Source organism: Geotrypetes seraphini, chromosome 5 (assembly GCF_902459505.1).
Source record: "Geotrypetes seraphini chromosome 5, aGeoSer1.1, whole genome shotgun sequence".
Lineage (NCBI taxonomy): Eukaryota > Metazoa > Chordata > Amphibia > Gymnophiona > Dermophiidae > Geotrypetes > Geotrypetes seraphini.
In genome coordinates, this window is record NC_047088.1 from 12,623,554 (window position 1) to 12,641,702 (window position 18,149).

Genomic DNA, 18,149 nt, shown 5'->3' on the forward strand with positions numbered 1-18,149 from the left:
AACTACAAATAAAAAATTTAAAAAAGAAATTTAAGTGGGCAGGCAGGAGAGGTTCCTGTCTGCTTCATTCATGCAGGATAGCCATGGATAAACTATGGCGCTTAACCAGGCAGAGCCACTGATTATTAGCATTATCCAGATATTTCAAAGTGGACAGGAAAAGGGCATTCTGGAGGCAGAAGAGCCAGGAGCTATGTGGAGGACAGGAATATTCTGCCAATATAAACAGCAATTCTAACTTTGGTCACTTAGCTATCCGGATGCCAACACTGAATATCAAGTGGTGGCCTGAAGCTCATCCTGCACTCCCTCCCAATCAGCATCTTCCTTCCCGTGATCAGCCTCAGAACCCCTCCCACCCCCACCACCCCCCAATCAGCATCATCACCCCTCCTGCCCCAGCCCCGAGACCCACCAGGCCCCAAAGCCAAAACCTTTATCCACGCACATCGCCTCCTGCTTAGATGAGGGCAACTAACTCAGAAATCTCCCGCTGAACCGCCTCTCTCACCTTCAATCTATTCAAAATTCTCCTGCACGACTTATCTTCCACCAATTTGGCTCCATTCACATAACCTCTGTTTCATGTCACATCAATGAATCCCTACCCATTTCCATAAAGAGTTCAAACTTTTTGAACCTGCAAGTGTAATTGTTCTACAGCAACTTCAGTCTCTCTTCTCTTTCCTTGCATTCCTTCTCAGGAACTCCGTTCACAGGGTTAATCATTCTTATCTATGCTTGTCTCCCCCATCATCGACTCTATTCCTTCTGTTATGTTGTGCTGTACACGTGGAGCAAACTTGCAAAGTTGGTGGTCCTGTTCTGTCTCTGACCCTATACAAAGTTGCTCCTGCTTCTAAATTTTAACCCATTATTTGCCAGCATAATAAATGTTTTAATCATTTCTATTTTTGGACCTCCCTGTCTCTTATTTGGTTGTTCATCTGTCCTGAATAGAACGTGAGCTCGGTTGAGCACTCATTGTCTTAATGTTGTTTATATACAATGCTATATAAGTCTAATATAAGCATGCCAAAGAAATGATAACAAATGTGAGGAGCAATTTAGTATTTTCAGCTGAAAACCAATCCACTTAGTTCTGAAACTAAACTCTTCTAAAGATAATGGGCTAAAATGAGCCCGTTAGTTTTTCCATTTATGAAGACCCGTTGGTTAGTCTCCGTAATTTTATTGGAGGAAAAATGCAGTGGAAAAGGGAGGTTAAGTACAGAGAGGTCAGCAGAAATAGCACTGGAACTCACCTTGTAAATCGAGAAAAAAAAAACCCCAACCCAATTTCTTCCACAAAGCCTTATTGCTTGTATTGACTTTTACAAAATCTACTATAATAAAATGCTAAGTGCACATGCGCACTCCTACCCGCATGATCCATGATCCGTAGGTTCGTGGCTGGCAGGAGTGCGCATGCGTGCTTAGCTGTGCCAATGGCCGGCACATAAATTGTAAAGCGCGGGCCTCCCTGCCGTCCAGCTCCTCCAGGCATCGAAGCGGCAGTCTTCCATCCAGTCCACCGATGCGGCTTTTCTGTCTGCCCTCATCTTCAAAAAAGCCTGAGGATTGTGGCCGGCTGTAGCGAACCTCGCAGGCCGCATGTTCCCTCTGACGCACCAGATCGTGTTAGAGGGAACGTGCTACCGAGGTGTATAGCACCTGCAAGGTTCGCTACAGCCGGCCGCGATCCTCAGCAGGCTTTCTTGAAGAGGAGGGCAGACATGAACAACCAGGAAACCAGATGCTGGACAGGGGGAGCAGGTAAGAGGTGCTGCTGGACACGGGGGAGGTAAAAGGAAGGGAGAAGGGCTACTGCTGGACAGGGGGAACAGGGAAGATGTGCTGCTGGACACGGGGGAGGTAAAAGGAAGGGAGAAGGGCTACTGCTGGACAGGGTGAGCAGGCAAGGGGTGGTGGTGGACAGCCAAGGAAAGAGAGAAACAGAAAGAAAGACAGACAGATAGCGGCCAACGAGAGAGAAAGAGAAAGAAAGATAGACACACACATCTATTCTAGCACCCGTTAATGTAATGGGCTTAAAGACTAGTGTTTTAATAAGTTTCAAGTTTATGATTACTTGATATATTGTCTATTGTAGATATTTAAACGGTTTACAATAAAATAATAGTAAAAAGGATAAGATTGTGAAACTCTTGAACTGCCTTTCGGAAATCAAAAACTGGATGTCTGCCAATAAGCTACAATTAAACGCCTCCAAGATGGAACTCCTCTGGATCCACAAAGAACGCTGCAACCATGTCTGTATCTTACTGCACTGGGACTCGACTACTATGCCTACGAAAGACCAAGTGCGCAGCCTAGGAATACTCCTTGACTGCAACCTGTCGCTTTCCAACCAGATCTTTTTTACTACCTGCGACAACTCCGAAAAATAAGGAACTACTTTTCAGAGTCTGACTTTGCCCAACTACTCTGTGTCTTAGTACTCTTCTGCATAGATTATTGCAATGCACTACTCACGACGAAGAATGTACGATGGCTCCAGTGTGTTCAAAACGCGGCAATCAGACTTCGAAAAAACCTCCATACCCGTGACCCTGTCTCCCAGGCTCACTGGCTGCCTGCAGCCAACGTTGTGTCTTTAAGGGCCTGATGCTAGCGTTCAAATCCTTGCACGACATAGCACCAGGTTACGTGACAGCTAAACTTCCTCCGTATGTGCCTAACCGGATCCCTCTGCTCCCAGGATGAAATACGCCTCAAAACGCCCCCTTCAACTGCAAACCGCAAAGCGACGGTCCTACTCCCACTTCATACCGAGTCACTGGAATCGACTGCCCCCACAGATCAGATCCCTTGAAGGACTCCTCAGCTTTAGAAAAGCAATAAAAACATACCTCTTCACCTAAACCCCTGCCCTTGACCCACTGGACTACAAAGAAATGTATATTGGTACCAGAACCAGTATCTGTCACATAAGGAAACCTTACATTGTAAAATCTCGCACTGTAACTATGGAAAATCTAACCTGTAAACTGTCCATGTGTGTCAAATTAGGATAAAACTTGTACTGAAATGATGTGTTTAACCTGTAACCCGTTCTGAATAGAAAACAAATTAAATAAAGAAATAAATAAAAAATCCAACTCTATTAAAACTATGGGGATATCGCAGACTAAACCTAACTAACATGAAGCCAGGAGGAAAAGGTTTAAGTGCCAAGAACCGAGGTGTAGACTCTTTAGTGCATCTATCAGAGATTTATTTTTAGTATTCACATACCACTTACAGCCTAAGCGGTTTACGATCAGGTATGCAAACATTTTCCCCATCTGTCCTGGTGGGCTCACAATCTATCTAATGTACCTGGGGCAATGGGGAGATTAAGTGACTTACCCGGGGTCACAAGGAGCAGCATGGGTTTGAACCCACATCCCCAGGGTGCTGAGGCTGTAGCTTTAACCACTGCGCCACTCTAGAAATCTAAATGTAGTAAAAGTGAACCAAGTATTCGACAATGAAGCCATTGTGACATCACTGATGAAGCTGGCTCTTAGGCATTGGTGGAATGAGATATTATGATGTCACAATACCAGTTCTGGTTAGCTGAGGCTGAAGATTTTCACACTATTTATTCATTCAATGTTCTATACACTCCTCCCTTAATATTCGCAGGGGTTAGGGGCAAAGCTGGCCCGCGAATACTGAAAGTTCTCGAATAACTTTTGGGCCGACTCTGACCCACCCTCGCCTCCCTCTCGCCTTCTCCCCAGCATACCGGACCTTACCTGGTAGTCTAGTGGTCTTTTGGGGCAGGAGCGGTCTTCCTACGCGCTTGCCCCGTGCAGATCACTCATCCAAAATGGCTGCCGTGAGTTCCCGTAGTCTCTCAAGATTACAAAAGGAACTCACAGAAGCCATTTTGGATGAGTGATCTGCATGAGGCAGGAGCGGAGGAAGATTGCTCCTGCCCCGAAAGACTGCTAGACCACCAGGTAAGGTCTGGGGAGGTCCAGGAGGCAGGAGGGAGGTGGGGGTGATTCCAGTTTTAGGAAATCGTGAATAATCGAAATCATGAGTCCTAAAACCGCGAATCGGGAGGGGGAAGTATACCGTTCTCCCAGGGGGTCTCAGAAAAGTTTATATGAATTTGTTCAGGCACTCAAGCATTTTTCTCTGTCTATCCCAGCAGGCTCACTATCTAATGTATCTGGAGCAATGGGGAGATTAAGTGACTTGCCCAGGGTCACAAGGAGCAGCGTGGGTTTGAACCCACAACTTCAGGGTGCTGAGGCTGTAGCTGTAACCATTGTGCCACAAGCTCCGAAGGACATAAATACTAAGGCTGGAGCAGGTATTTTTTTCAGAGCACAAATAACAAAGGGATGTGAAATGGAGTAAAATGTAGGTGCTCCAGAGGATCTGCTCAAGAATTCTGTAATTACCAAGGCAATATATGAGCCACTTAAAAATAATTAATCATCAAAGAACTCAAGGTTAATCTTCCATTTCTTCTGCAGGCAAAAAGTAGCTATCCTAGCCTAATTTAAAGGCAGAAATTGGAGGTCACTATAGCTGCAGACTTGCTCAGAAAGGTTGAAGTCATCTTCTTAAATTTTCACATTAATTCCTCTGTGCAGTAAATTACACATCAAAACGCAAGAACCTCTCTTATTTTTTGTGGAGCTTCTAAACGCAGTAATGTATTATCCATATATCTAATTGTGGTTGGGTGGTGCAAGCTGTCCGTTCCTGCTAGGATGGGAACGTGGTAGGGGTGGGGGGGGGGGGAAAGCAGGAGGGAGGGGGAGAGAGACAGAGCAAAGAAAAATAAAAGCCAGTGTATTTGAGAGGAAGGAAAAGAAAGGGAGAGAAAGCAAGGAAAGAAGAAGGATGAAAGAGAAAGAACAGACTACTTCTACTATTTATCACTTCTACTGCACTGAAAGGCATAAGAAGTGCTGTACATTTGACATTTAATAGATGGTCCCTGCTCAGAAGAGCTTACAGTCTAACTTGTGGACAGACAGACATAACATATAGGGTTGGGAATGAAGAACCCAAGGTGAGAAGAGTTAGGAGTTGAAAGCAGTCTCAAAGAAGTGGGATTTTAACTTGGACTTGAACACTGTCAGAGATGGAGCCCACCTTAGGGATTCAGGCAGTTTGTTCCAGGCATACGGTGCAGCAAGATAGAAGGCATGGCAGAGGAGGAGAAAGGCACAGATAGGAGGGACCTACTGGCTGATTGCAGGGGGGGGTGGCAAGGAGAGAATGTAGGGGGAGAAAAGAGAAGGGAAATAATGAGAAGCTGCCGAGTGGATGCACTTGTAGGTCAGTAAGAGGTGTTTGAATTGTATTCAGAAACGGATGGGGAGCCAATGAAGTATAGCACCTCCCGTGGAATATGAGTCATGCAGCTGAATTTTGAAGGAAAGTAAAAAGGAGAGAGAGCAAGAGAAGAAGGGAAAAAGAGTAAATGGGAAGAAAGAAGAAGGACAGAGTATACCAGAACAGTGAGGGGAAGGAAGGGAGAGAAAGCATATGTGTGAGAAGGTGCCTGGGTCAGATCAGTTGTCGGGAGAGAGAAAGTGCCGAGACCACTGCAGATGTTTTGCAGGTGTCTTCTAGTAGCCAGCTTCTCCGCCCAGTTATCCTCATTCCACAACGCAAAAAAGTGGGGTGAAGGCACAGAGAAAATCATTTCAGCAAATACTGTAAGGCAATTCAAACATATTTCAGAACTCTAAAGTGTGCCATTTTGGTTAAAAGCTTAGAGTAATAACCCATTGGACTCAGGAGTCACAAAATGGAAAATTAATGACCTCCAGACTACAATGACTCACAGATTAATATAGAAGAAAAACTACTCCCTTTATTAAAAATTAACAACAAAGCAGTTTGACTCATTTGATATGCAAATACATATTACTGTACCGATTGTATGTTTAATTATTGGTCTCTGCTTTGAGCTGTAATTTGTTACTGGAAAAGCGATTCGTAAATTCAATTACTAGAGCTGGAAGGCTGAAATTAATATTGCATCTCAACCTTTTGCAGAGTGTTTGTATTGCCATTAGAAAATAGTTTGAATAAAAGTTCCACTACTGTTATTCCTGTCATGATCGGCGTTCACGAGTTTCGCTCCCTCCACCAGGTCTTTGAACATATGAAGCAGGTCCCAAGCAAAAGATTTCACCTCCAATTTGCAAGGAAGCACTAGCTAAAGGGTTCACTGTATATGATGGACTCTGAGCAGTAAAGCAATGACCATTTGAGCCTTGCTGGTTTTCCCAAGCCCCTTCCCAGAACACACACATATTTAGATCCTACCTCACCCCCGGGACAAAAGCTGATATTAAACTAAACTAAAACTTAAGTTTATAGACCGGGTCATCTCCAAAAACATGGAGCATGACTCAGTTAAAAACCATACAATTGAAAAATGAAAATAATGAAAATGATGAAGAAAGGAGGGACGAGAGAACTAGCCCAAGGTCATGAGAAAAATTAAGAGGAGTGGGTCGTTAAATATTTTGAAAATAATGATGTTTTCAGTGTTCTACGAAATAATTGAAAAGAATTTAGGTCTCATATATGATAATGCGTTTTAAACAAAATGTTATTAAACTTGAAACTTGTAAGTGAAATTATATTCCAAATCTTTGATAATTTAAACATATATGAATGCGCCAATTTTCCTCCAACCCAGAACCCACCCCCTCTCCTCTCTCCCCAGAGGTCCCAAGCACCTTGTCTTCCACCCCCACTCCACCCACCCCTACTAAACCGAGATCCAATGCATCTTCTTACTCTCTCTCCCTTTCTCCCAAGCCATCCCCTACAATCCCACCCATTCTTTCTTCCACTCTTTTTTCCTCCTTCCTTTATGTGGTGGAGTCCATTGCTGACTCAGACTGTAGGTAAAGATGAAAGCACAGCTATCGCTACCATTCAGAAGGCCTATGGGAAATTATATTAATCTGACTCTGGCATGTGAATGCAGATAGACCCTGAGGGCAGGGAGACTGTTACAGAGTCAGATTGATATAATTTCCCATAGGCCTTTGCTGACATAAGTAATGCCAACTAAAAATGCTGAATGGTAGCGATAGCTATGCTGACAAAAGTGAGCAAGCGGATGAATCAGACGGTGCTGTGGATTGAGGATAACAGGCAGCAGAGGCCAAAACAAGCAAACAGTATATTAGGAATTAATTGGATAGGAATGGGAAACAAAAACAGCTCATCATACTGCTTCTTCTGCATTCCATGGTCCATCCACACCTTAAATATTGCGTGCAATTCTGTTCGCCACATCTAAAAAAAAAGATGGAGCAGAATTGGAAGACATCCAAAGAAAGGTGACCAAAATGATTATGGAAATGGAACGACTCACCTGTGAGAAAAAGCTGGAGATTAGGGTTCTCCGGCTTGGAGAAGAGATTGCTGAAGGGAGAGATGGTGGAGACCTATAAAATTTTGAGCGGCATGAAATAGGTAAACTTGAATCAGCAGTTGCATAGCCACAACTCTAGCAAAAAGGGGTGAATGAATAGCCCTAATGGTTAATGCAGTGGCCCAAGAACCAGGGAAATAGGGTTCGATTCAGCTTCTTGTGACTCTGGGCAAGTCACTTAACCACCCCTCCCCCCACTGCTCCAAGTACAAAATAAGTACCTATATAGAATATTTATTTAAAAATTTATAAACCACTTAAAATCAAAGTGATGTACAAAATAACATAGTATAAAGACAAACCAAATGTGCATCAAGCAAAATTAACATTAACATATCAAACTTTATCAAGCTGGAGTTCTTACTTCATCTTGCAACATCACTACATTAACCCGTAGGGACAACGCAACCCCAGAATATATAGAACAGTTTTGATTATAACTACAGAAAAGCAGTGCATCAAATCCCATCCATCCCCTTTCCCTTGTCATCAAGCTGTCCTTATATACCACCCAAACCTTCACAACACTTCCAGGCGTTTTAATAATAATAACTTTATTTTTATATACCGCCATACCATAAACAGTTCTAAGCAGTTTACAAGGGAAGAGACTGTATACAGACAGCGACATTACAGCGAACTTACGAATTTACATTGGCATGTTAAGTTGAATCAAGTTTATCTGGAAGTGTATTGAAAGAACATCAGGTTGAGGTGGGGATCAGAGAAATTTGTCAAAGAGGTAGGTTTTTATTGACTTTCTAAACGTTTGGTACGAAGGTGCATTTGAGATGAAGTTGGTTAACCATTTGTTCCATTTGCTATAAAACAGTATTTGGCACGTTACCGAATTATCTTATTCCTCATTTTACTTTGAGTTATACTAACAAGAGTTCTCAAAGAATACACTTGTTTGCATATCCCTCAATAAAATGATGTCATTATAAAAGGTTCCTTGAGAGAACCTTTTCTTTCCAGGCGGCCAAATTTAATTTATGGTTGGCCAAAACTGTGTTAGAAGCTTCTTCTTATCTCGATTTTAGAAAACAGATAAAAACTCAATTATTTAACAGGCTGGGTTTTTAATGTATCTTATCCTTTTAACTTTTACTTTATTTTAACATTGTTGTATTCTTCTTATATTGTATGTATTTCTTTTACATTGAATGCAATTAATTTGTTTGAATCTTAAATGATGTGCATTGTTTGTATTATGCTTAACTGTTGTAAACCGCCTAGAACTCGCGGGTATGGTGGTATATAAAAATAAAATAATTATTATTTGCCTGCTTGGAATGATAGTGTTCTCTTGTAGGTGCAGCCCTTTAGGGATGGAAAAGCGAACAGGTTTTAGCGCCTGCTGCTATACATTTGCTTTACTGCAATAAGTATTGGGTAAGATATGTAGCCGAGAGCGCGAGGTTTAGGTCACTATCCGCGACGAGGGGATGCGACTGCAAGCGCTTCCTGTGGGACGACTGGCTGCTCATGCTTTAAACTGCATCTGATATTCACAGTTTTTCCAAATTCGCAGGCATTTCAAGAACGTAACCCCCCCCTGAATTTTGGGGGAGTACTGTACATTTATTTATTTAGTTTTCTATCCCATCCTCCCCAAAGAGTTCAGGATGGGTTACAGGCTAACATACATAATATACAGTTTATAGGTTGCAATTTGCCATGGTTACAGTGCAAGGTATTTCAGTACAAGTTTTTGTCCTAACACGACACATATCGAGGATTTTGTATCAATATACGTTTCTTTGTAATCTATCGGTCGTGGGTGGGGGAGTTAGGTAAACAGGTATGCTTTTATTGCTTTCCTAAGGTTGAGGCATCAGTCATATAGTCAAATAATATATGCATACAAAATTAATGACTGTTACCTTGTAACAAATCAGAGTAGCTAGCTATGAGTCCAGATGACAACAGAGTGCAAAGGGTTGAATCCTCTGTTGTTTCGATTGCTCTTTCTTTTCCTCTAGCCTTTTATTTTTCTTCTTTGGTTATGTTAAGATTCAAAAATTTAAGGATGAAAGATTATTAGCACTCGTCGGGGTGCATCTTTCGCCTTTACTGCACCTTTTATCTGGAATTCTCTTCCAGCCCAAATAAGGCCAGAAAACAACCTAGATAAATTCAATGGAAGTTTAAAATGCTTCCTCTTCAAAGACGCCTATGTAAGCTGACTCAGCTCCCTGATTACAAAAGCTATTTCTGTCCTCTGATTCTCTCCTCTGTTCTAATTTCTGTCTGCTCCTCCTCTTCCTCTTGTTTTTACTTTATATGTTTACTTTCCTTTAAATTTTGAAATTCTCCGTATTCTCCTCTTGTTTTCACCGTACGTTATGTCAGTATGTATTGTTTTTATTAAGTTATGTCCATGTTGTTTTTACTTAGCATGAAATTATAGGGCAGACTGGATGAACCGTTCAGGTCTTTTAATCTGCTGTCATTTACTATGTTACTATCTTGAAATTTGATGCACGTTTTGCTATAGTCTCATGCCTGCTTTTTAATTTATGCTATTTAATAAAGTATTAAAATCTAGCTGTTATTGAGTATTCATTTTAGAGATAATTTGCATTTCTTGCTCGTTCATGTAAATTAGCTCAGCCCCACATTTAATATTCCTGAAACACATAAATATGTTACTTCTATTTATATGTAGATTAACTTCCTATTGAACCAAGAAGGGAATTTATGAGTAGCATTGTTTTGAGAAAAATAATCATTTTTAATTAGGTTAAAATGCTGTGTTAAGAACCAATAATTTCATGCAAAAACAACTTATTCACTAGAATTAAAACACTATTTTTTGAAAGTATGTTTTTCAAGAAATGACAACCAAGAATTTTACAATGTTGATGTAAAAATAGTACTAAATGATTGGAGATACAATAGAGATGTTTAAATATCTTTTTCAAATGAAGGTAAACTCCAGCATGAGAGGGAATTGGATAAAGTTAAAAGGTGATAGGATCAGGAGTAATCTTAGGAGATACTTTTTACAGAAAGGGTGATAAATGCGTGGAATAGTCTCCCAGTACAGGTGGTAGAGACAAAGATTATGTCTGAATTCAAGAAAGTATAGGAGAGGTAGATGTAGGGCAGTGGGCTCAAACTTGCGGCCTGCCAGGTATTATTTTGAGGCCCTCGGTATGTTTATCATAATCACAAAAGTAAAAAAAACAGTTTATTGATCATATCTATCTGGCCCCTCTTCTAACCCTCAGTCAATCAATTGGATTAACTGTCTACGCCTATGAAGATGATTTACAACTTCTTCATACCATTGACCCCACTAACCAGAAGGATATTTCCACCATTGAGCTTAAATTGGCAAAAATTCATGATTGGCTAAACGCGAACATGCTTTCACTAAGCATTTCCAAAACAAGTACAGTTCTTTTTCCATGGAAAGAAGGTTTAGAATTAATCACTCCGGTTTCTATTGACAACGTCCCTCTGAAATCAACTACTGTACTTCTACTAAAATATTAGGTGTCCTTATCGATAATAAACTTTAATTTTGTTCCCAGATTAGTGCGCTGGTCAAAAACTGTTTCTATAAACTTAGGATGATTAGATCCCTGGTCCCTCTTCTTGATGTAAATTCTCTTACAGTGTTAACTCATTCTCTTTTATATCTAAAATGGATTATTGCAACTCACCATATAAAGGGCTGTGTCAAAAAGACATAAAACGTCTTCAACTCATACAAAATACTGCTATCAAAATTATTTCAGGTTCCAGAAAATTTGATCACATCATCCCTTTATTACAAAAAGCTCATTGGTTGCCTGTCTTACAGCAGATCACCTAAAAAATTGCACTGACTTTTAACATTAAACAGACTAATACTCCTGCATTCCTAGATAGATTATTAATTCCGTATGACTCTCCCAGAGCCTTAAGATCTGCCTCATAATATTCGCTCAACGTTCCATCCTTAAAGATAATTGATACTCGTCGTACTCTCATTTTTTCAGAAACTGCCCCATTAATCTGAAATTCTCTCCCTCTATTCCTCAGAGCCAAACAAAACTTGCAGAAATTTAAAAGTAGCCTAAAATGTTTGCTTTTTTCCAGATTGAACTCTTAATGCATCCTTCTACTTCTTCTTTTGACTACCTCTCCTCTTTACTACTGTTACCCTTCCACTTATGGCCTGTAACCACTTCCTATTCCTCTTCTTATATTGTACACCCTAACCTGCCAACCACAATGACCTCAGTGTTTGTATTTTTTGATTAAATGCTGTGAACCGCCTAGAACTCCCTGGTATGGCGGTATACAAAAATAAAATTATTATTATTTTTAAAGACGCCTTTAACTGATCTTACTTCCGTACACACCTATTTTCTCATGAATTAAGTCATTTCCCTTCCCTATTGTACTTTCCTTATATGTATTCTTTAAAAAAAAAAAAATTGTAGCTCTCCTATTTTTTTCCCAATGTTTTCATGTTACCTGTATGTTTGTAATGTTTGCTCATGTTTATTATCTAAAATGTTTGTTCCCCAGTTATTTTAAATTACTACGTACAATGCTTTGTACCTTTGGATAAGCGTTTAATCAAAATTTAAATAAACTATGAATATGTCTCTTTAGCTATAAATTACAATATTATTATTAAGACTTAGCCAAAAGGAAAGATTTATAAACTATAAAGAGTTTTACCTCATTTCTTTAATAAGACATTTACTATCTTTTCTGAGGCCCTCCAAGTACCTACAAATCCAAAATGTGGCCCTGCAAAGGGTTTGTTGAGTTTGAGACCACTGGTGTAGGGTTACCAGATTTTCCCTGAAGGAAAATCTGGACCCATGGTCATGCCCCCAGGCCCATCCAGTTCTGCCTGTGTCATGCCCTGTCCTCCCTTGTCCCAGCCCCACCCCCAGACAGCATCCGCGCATGCGTGGATGCAACACAATGACATCGCCATGTTGCATCCACGCATGCGTGGATGCCCCATCCCGATGCGATTTTGATGGGAACCTTTTCAAAACCTGGACAAAGTGCAGGTATTTGAAAAGCCATCCGGACCCCTGGACATGTCCTTGAAAAGGAGGACATGAAATCCAGACATCCGGTAACCCTAGGTAGGTGGAATCTCTCAGTGAGTGGAGATCGTGGTTACCCTGGATGGGCAGAATGGATGGACCATTTGGGCCTTAATCTGCCGTCATGTTTCTATGAGCTGAAATAACATTGATGCAGGACTTTGGATACGTACGCGAGCTGCTAAAGGGTTACTAAATGCCAGGTTTCCTCAGACAAAAGTTGTAAAATTAAAAAGCCACCCTGACTCCTGACGCAGTCCTCAAAAAGAGGACACATTGGGGGGTCCAGACGGCTTTTCAAAAAGCTTTCCTTTGGGCAGGAGAGCATCCACGCATGCGCAGATGTCCTGCTCGACGAACACAGGTAGGGGGGGGGGGGGGGGGGGCGGGGCTGGGATTGGAAGTGGGCTGGAGCAGGACCGGGGATGGGTGGAACGGGGGCGGGCCTAAGGGTCCAGATTTTCCAGACAGAAAATCTGGTAACTCTAGCACAGGGATCTCAAAGTCCCACCTTGAGGGCCGCAATCCAGTCGGGTTTTCAGGATTTCCTTAATGAATATGCATTGAAAGCAGTGCATGCACATAGATCTCATGTATATTCATTGGGAAAATCCTGAAAACCCCACTGGATTGCGGCCCTCAAGGAGGGATTTTGAGACCTCTGCCCTAGCACGACAGACAAACAGATTGCCAGGCTAAGGGTTACAGTTAAGAGGGGATGGTTAAACTGCTGGCTAGGGTTATGAGTTTGAAGGGGGGTTTTCAGCCTCCTTTTGAAGAAGGGGAGGGGCGTGGCCTGCATGGCATTTCCGGCGCTTGGCTTTGTAAAAGGGGCCCTTGGCATTTTGTCTCGATTTGATGCTCATAATTGATTTCTGTATATTTAAAACCTAATAAAATGTTAAAGTAGGTTATTATTTAACAACTTCATAATAGATACCAAGTCACACGCATTGGGGCTGCCGACTCTCCCTCCGGCCCGCGAACCAGCCCCCTCCCCCCCTCCTACCGTCAAACTGACGCGCGAGATCGTCCACCACCAATCCCGCAGCTTTCTTCCTCCGTTGATCCGCCCCCCTCGCCGGAAACAGGAAGTTGTTGCGTCAGAGTTCCCGTCGTTAAATTCTGCGCAGCCGCTCTTGCTGAATGCGCGGACTACAGCGAGGCTGACGCTGAAGCGTGCGCGGGCCCAGCAGCATCGGAGGTCAGCTGACCTACTGGCGCATGCGTGTGGCCACCTTCACGTGCAGTTAAATTGGCCACGTGCAATAGATCAGGGGATGGTTGCTGATATCTGGTTTTGAAGCCAGGACTCTGAGCTAGTTAACAGTGGTGGTAATTGTTAAATTATGCACCAGGAGTTATAAGAGCGCCACTGATGCTGATGCATAAGTTTTCACCTTCTTTTAAAAAAAAAAAAAAAATTATTTTCTTTGCATGGTTCAACAAATTAATTTTATGCATAAAACACATGCATAGACTTGGTGACAGAGTTAAAGGCAGACTGGGGGGCCAGCATAGGATATAGGTTTAGAGCAGGGGTGTCCAACCTGTGATCCGAGGGCTGCATGTGGCCCCGTGAAGTATTTTGTGCAGCCCCAGTTAAGAGCGATGCAGTGTTTGCTGTCCCCGTGTGTTTACTGTCTTGCCAGCTCCCTCCTCTGTCTTGCTTCAGCATTTGCGTGTTTGTGCGGCCCCAGAAAATTTTTTTTTGGCTAATGCGGCCCAGGGAAGCCAAAAGGTTGGACACCCCCTGGTTTAGAGTGAAAGTAAGCTGTTCTGAATTTAACCTAAACCAACTAAATACAGGGGAACGCCGATTATCTGGACTATCCTCGGCAGAGGGTAATCCGGGTAATCAAAAATCCGGATAATTGGACGTTAATATTTTTTATTGAAAACATCAATGCACACCCCCCTCCCTCTCTTCCTGAACAGGCACCAGCCCCCCTTCCAGACCCACAGGAAAGACCTCGCGCCTACCTTTTTTCACTGGTGGTCTGGCGGCAGCGCTGGGGCAGGAGCGATCCTACTTGATCCTGCCCATGCTCTGTCAGCGATGAAAATAGCTACAGAGACTTCCAGGGGCAGTCCCTCGAGGCTAAATGGGTATGCTACTGTATATCCTTTTAACACTAAATCCTACCCCCCCTTTTACAAAGCTGTGCAAGAGGTTTTTAGCGCCAGCCAGCAAGTTGAATGATCTGCGCTGATCCGACGCTCACAGGAACTCTATGGGCTCCTTTTACGAAGCTGCGTTAGCGGCTTTAGTGCGTGTGACTTTTAATCATTTGCTAACCCCTGCGCTAGCCGAAAAACTACCGCCTGCTCGAGAGGAGGCGGTAGCGGCTAATGCGTCCGGCGGTTTAGCATGCGCTATGATGCGCGTTAAACTGCTAATGCGGCTTCGTAAAAGGAGCCTTATGACTATCGGAGCAGTGCAGAGCATTCAGCCTGCTGATCAGTGCTAAAACCCTCTAGCATGATTTTGTAAAAGGGGGGTGGGGGTTAAATTGTCTCCTGCTTCTAACATTAAGGATATGCTTTTAACAAAAGATTTATGTTTGGTGTGGGATGTTTTAGTTCTAATTTGTGTATACAATAGAAACAGTTTCCATTTTTTAAAAAATATTGGACTTTTTAGGTTCTGATACCTCTTATTGGATCAACCTTAGAAAAATTCAAAAGTGACAGTTTGCACAGAGCAAAAAGGGAACATCGTATACACTGGTCTGAATTCTTGGTGGAACAATAGGTTTCTGTTGTTTTTATTCTTTCCAACCTAGAAAAACGGATAGAAATTAAAAAAAAAAAAAGAGAGAGAGATTGTGAATATCTGTTTGTTGTCTGTTAGACTGCGGACAAAATAACTGAAAATTTAATAGAAATTTGATATGCTGGGAAAACCAGTGAAAAGGCATATAAGAATGAGCCAGATTGGACTGAAAGGTCCAGAACACCCCCCCTCCCCCTCAAACAAAAAAAAAAAAAAACCCAACCCAACCCACTGCATATTTATGGGAGCAACAGTTTCACTTCCAGCTTCTATAGTTTATTAAAAACTTGATAAATCAACATTATAAACTCATTGAACATGGTGATGTCCAATAAAATCAACACAAATCAGAATAAAATGAAAGGAATGTCAGTAATAAATAGGGCAAGAAACATTCAAACCAGAAAAGAGAAGGGGGGAACGTGAGGGAGGGGAGAGGAACAGCGGTGTTGACACCCAAACTGCAGCTGCAACCAACAGACTAGTCTGATGAAGCAAAGAGGCCGAAAGCCCCTGTGGCCCCCATTCCAATGCCCCTGGTTGAGTGCCTTCAAAATTAAACTCACCCACTCCCCAGCCTTCCTAGATAAATATCTTATCCCCTATGCAACCTCAGGGGCCTTAAGATCTACTAACCAGAATTTGCTGACTCTTCCCCCACTTAAGGAACTCTTCTATACACACAACACCATTTTTTTCCGCTACAGCCCCTGCTCTCTGGAATGCTCTCCCATCTGACATTTGACTTGAAGAGTACCTCGATAAATTTAAGAGCAAACTTAAAACTTTTTTATTTTGGGATGCATATCAAATATGAGATAGGATCACATCTCCTGCTAACTCCACCCAAGATCAATGATGAAAGAGAACCGCTTTTAAGAAGCGACTTCCTCTCCCTTGTTTTTTCCCCCTCCCCCTCTTACCTTCCTTTTAAATTTTATTTCTACTTCGATGTGTTTTTTATTGCCCCAACCCCAGTACCTCTCATACCAAATTTGTCTATGTCTCGTCAATCACTTATGTTATATTTATAAAATTACCCCTTTTTTTTTATAATTGTACCTTAATTTTAGTACTGTAAATGGCAAATGAGGTTCAACGTGGATAAGTGCAAGGTGATGCGTGTCAGTAACAAAAATCATATGCACGAATATAGGATGTCCGGTGCTATACTTGGAGAGAGCCCCCAGGAAAGAGACTTGGGAGACAAGTCAATGAAACCGTCCATGCAATGTGCGGCAGCGGAGAAAAGGGCAAACAGAATGCTAGGAATGATTAAGAAGGGGATCACAAACAGATCTGAAAAGGTTATCATGCTGTTGTATAGGGCCATGGTGAGCCCCCACCTGGAATACTGCGTCCAACGCTGGTCACCGTACATGAAAAAGTACATAGTATTACTCGAAAGGGTCCAGAGAAGAGCGGCAAAAATGATTAAGGGACTGGAGGAGTTTCCATACAATGAGAGGCTAGAGAAACTGGGCCTCCTCTTCCTTGAAAAGAGGAGACTGAGAGGGGACATGATTGAAACATTCAAGATATTGAAGGGAATTGACTTAGTAGAGAAAGAGAGATTGTTTACCCTCTCCAAGGTGAAGAGAACGAGAGGGCACTCTCTAAAGTTAAAAGGGAATAGATTCCGTACAAACGTAAGGAGGTTCTTCACCCAGAGATTGGTAAAAATCTGGAACGCTCTTCCAGAGGTTGTTATAGGGGAAGCACCCTTCAAGGATTCAAGAAACGGTTGGATAAGTTCCTGCTGGAACAGAACAAAACATACGTAGGTAATGCTAGTCTCAAATAGGGCATGAGCGGACTGCTGGGCACTGGTCTGACCCAGCAGTGGGTCCATCTTATGTTCTAAATCGACTAGGTACTTGTCGATGGTCGGTATATCAAATATAGAATAAACTTTGAAACTAGGTGTGTAGGGAATAGTCTAATTGAAGAGGTTTCTGGGCAAGGGGGCCCAAGACACACAGTTTAAAAAGAACCTTTGATACGTGTAAACACGTGATCCGAGTAGGACGGATGCTTGAGGCTGTACTCTGATCGGCCAGACACCCTTGCTTACCTGATTTTCCACGAGTGTCACTTAGGAGAGGTTGTGTCTGCTGCTTCTGTATGTGATTTCAACAGCCTTTCCAGGGTTTTTGCACTGCTTTACCTCCTGAGAGGAACTGTTGGCCCGGACAGGCTAGAGATTCCCCTGTGATAGTGTCCCTCCTCTCGGCCTTGTGAATGAGCCAGGGAGCTGACTTGAAGCGAGGATCGGCCTTCCACATTCACTTCTCTGCACGTCCTACCTGGTTGTCATGGCAGCCAAGGCTTCAAAAAGAGAATCAGTGTTTGCTGCACCTACTGTGTTTGGGAGTTCAAATTATGAGACTGTTCCCCCAGAGAAGTGGATGTAGGTTCCAGTAAGCTATGGGCAGGGCCGGCTTAACCTAGAGACCAGGTGAGTCTCTGGCCCAGGGCTGTGACGTCACCAGTCCATAAGTAAAACTACCCTGACGCTGCTGCCTGGTTGTGGCTTCATAGGCCAGCTGCTGCGAGGGGGGGGGGCAGCACTTCCCTTCTCTGACGCTACTGCTTGACACTGATGCTGGCCTATCAAGCTGTATAAGAACATAAGAATAGCCTTACTGGGTCAGACCAATGGTCCATCAAGCCCAGTAGCCCGTTCTTATGGTAGCCAATCCAGGTCACTAGTACCTGGCCAAAACTCATGGAGTAGCAACATTCCTTTCAGAATCCTAAAGAATAGCTAGATTCTGGAATCCCAAAGAGTAACAAAAGATTCCGGAACCCCAAAGAGTAGCAACATTCCATGCTACAAATACAGGGCAAGCCATAACAGCCTATGGACTTT

At 42.5% G+C, this 18,149-nt stretch overlaps 1 protein-coding gene across 6 annotated transcripts in view; it reads right to left on the reverse strand.

Annotated features, from left to right (window-relative positions):
- Positions 1–17,366, reverse strand: part of C5H8orf48 (chromosome 5 C8orf48 homolog) — a 72,192-nt gene extending 54,826 nt beyond the window's left edge. Inside the window, exons 1-3 of one of the 6 annotated variants that reach the window (XM_033947236.1) lie at positions 13,511–13,704; positions 7,376–7,448; positions 7,264–7,296 (exon numbers count right to left, since the gene is read on the reverse strand). The gene's annotated coding sequence lies outside the window, so the exon portion shown is untranslated. The other 5 variants (XM_033947234.1, XM_033947239.1, XM_033947233.1 and 2 more) reach the window with 5 other exon arrangements.
- Between the last annotated feature and the right edge of the window lie 783 nt (positions 17,367–18,149).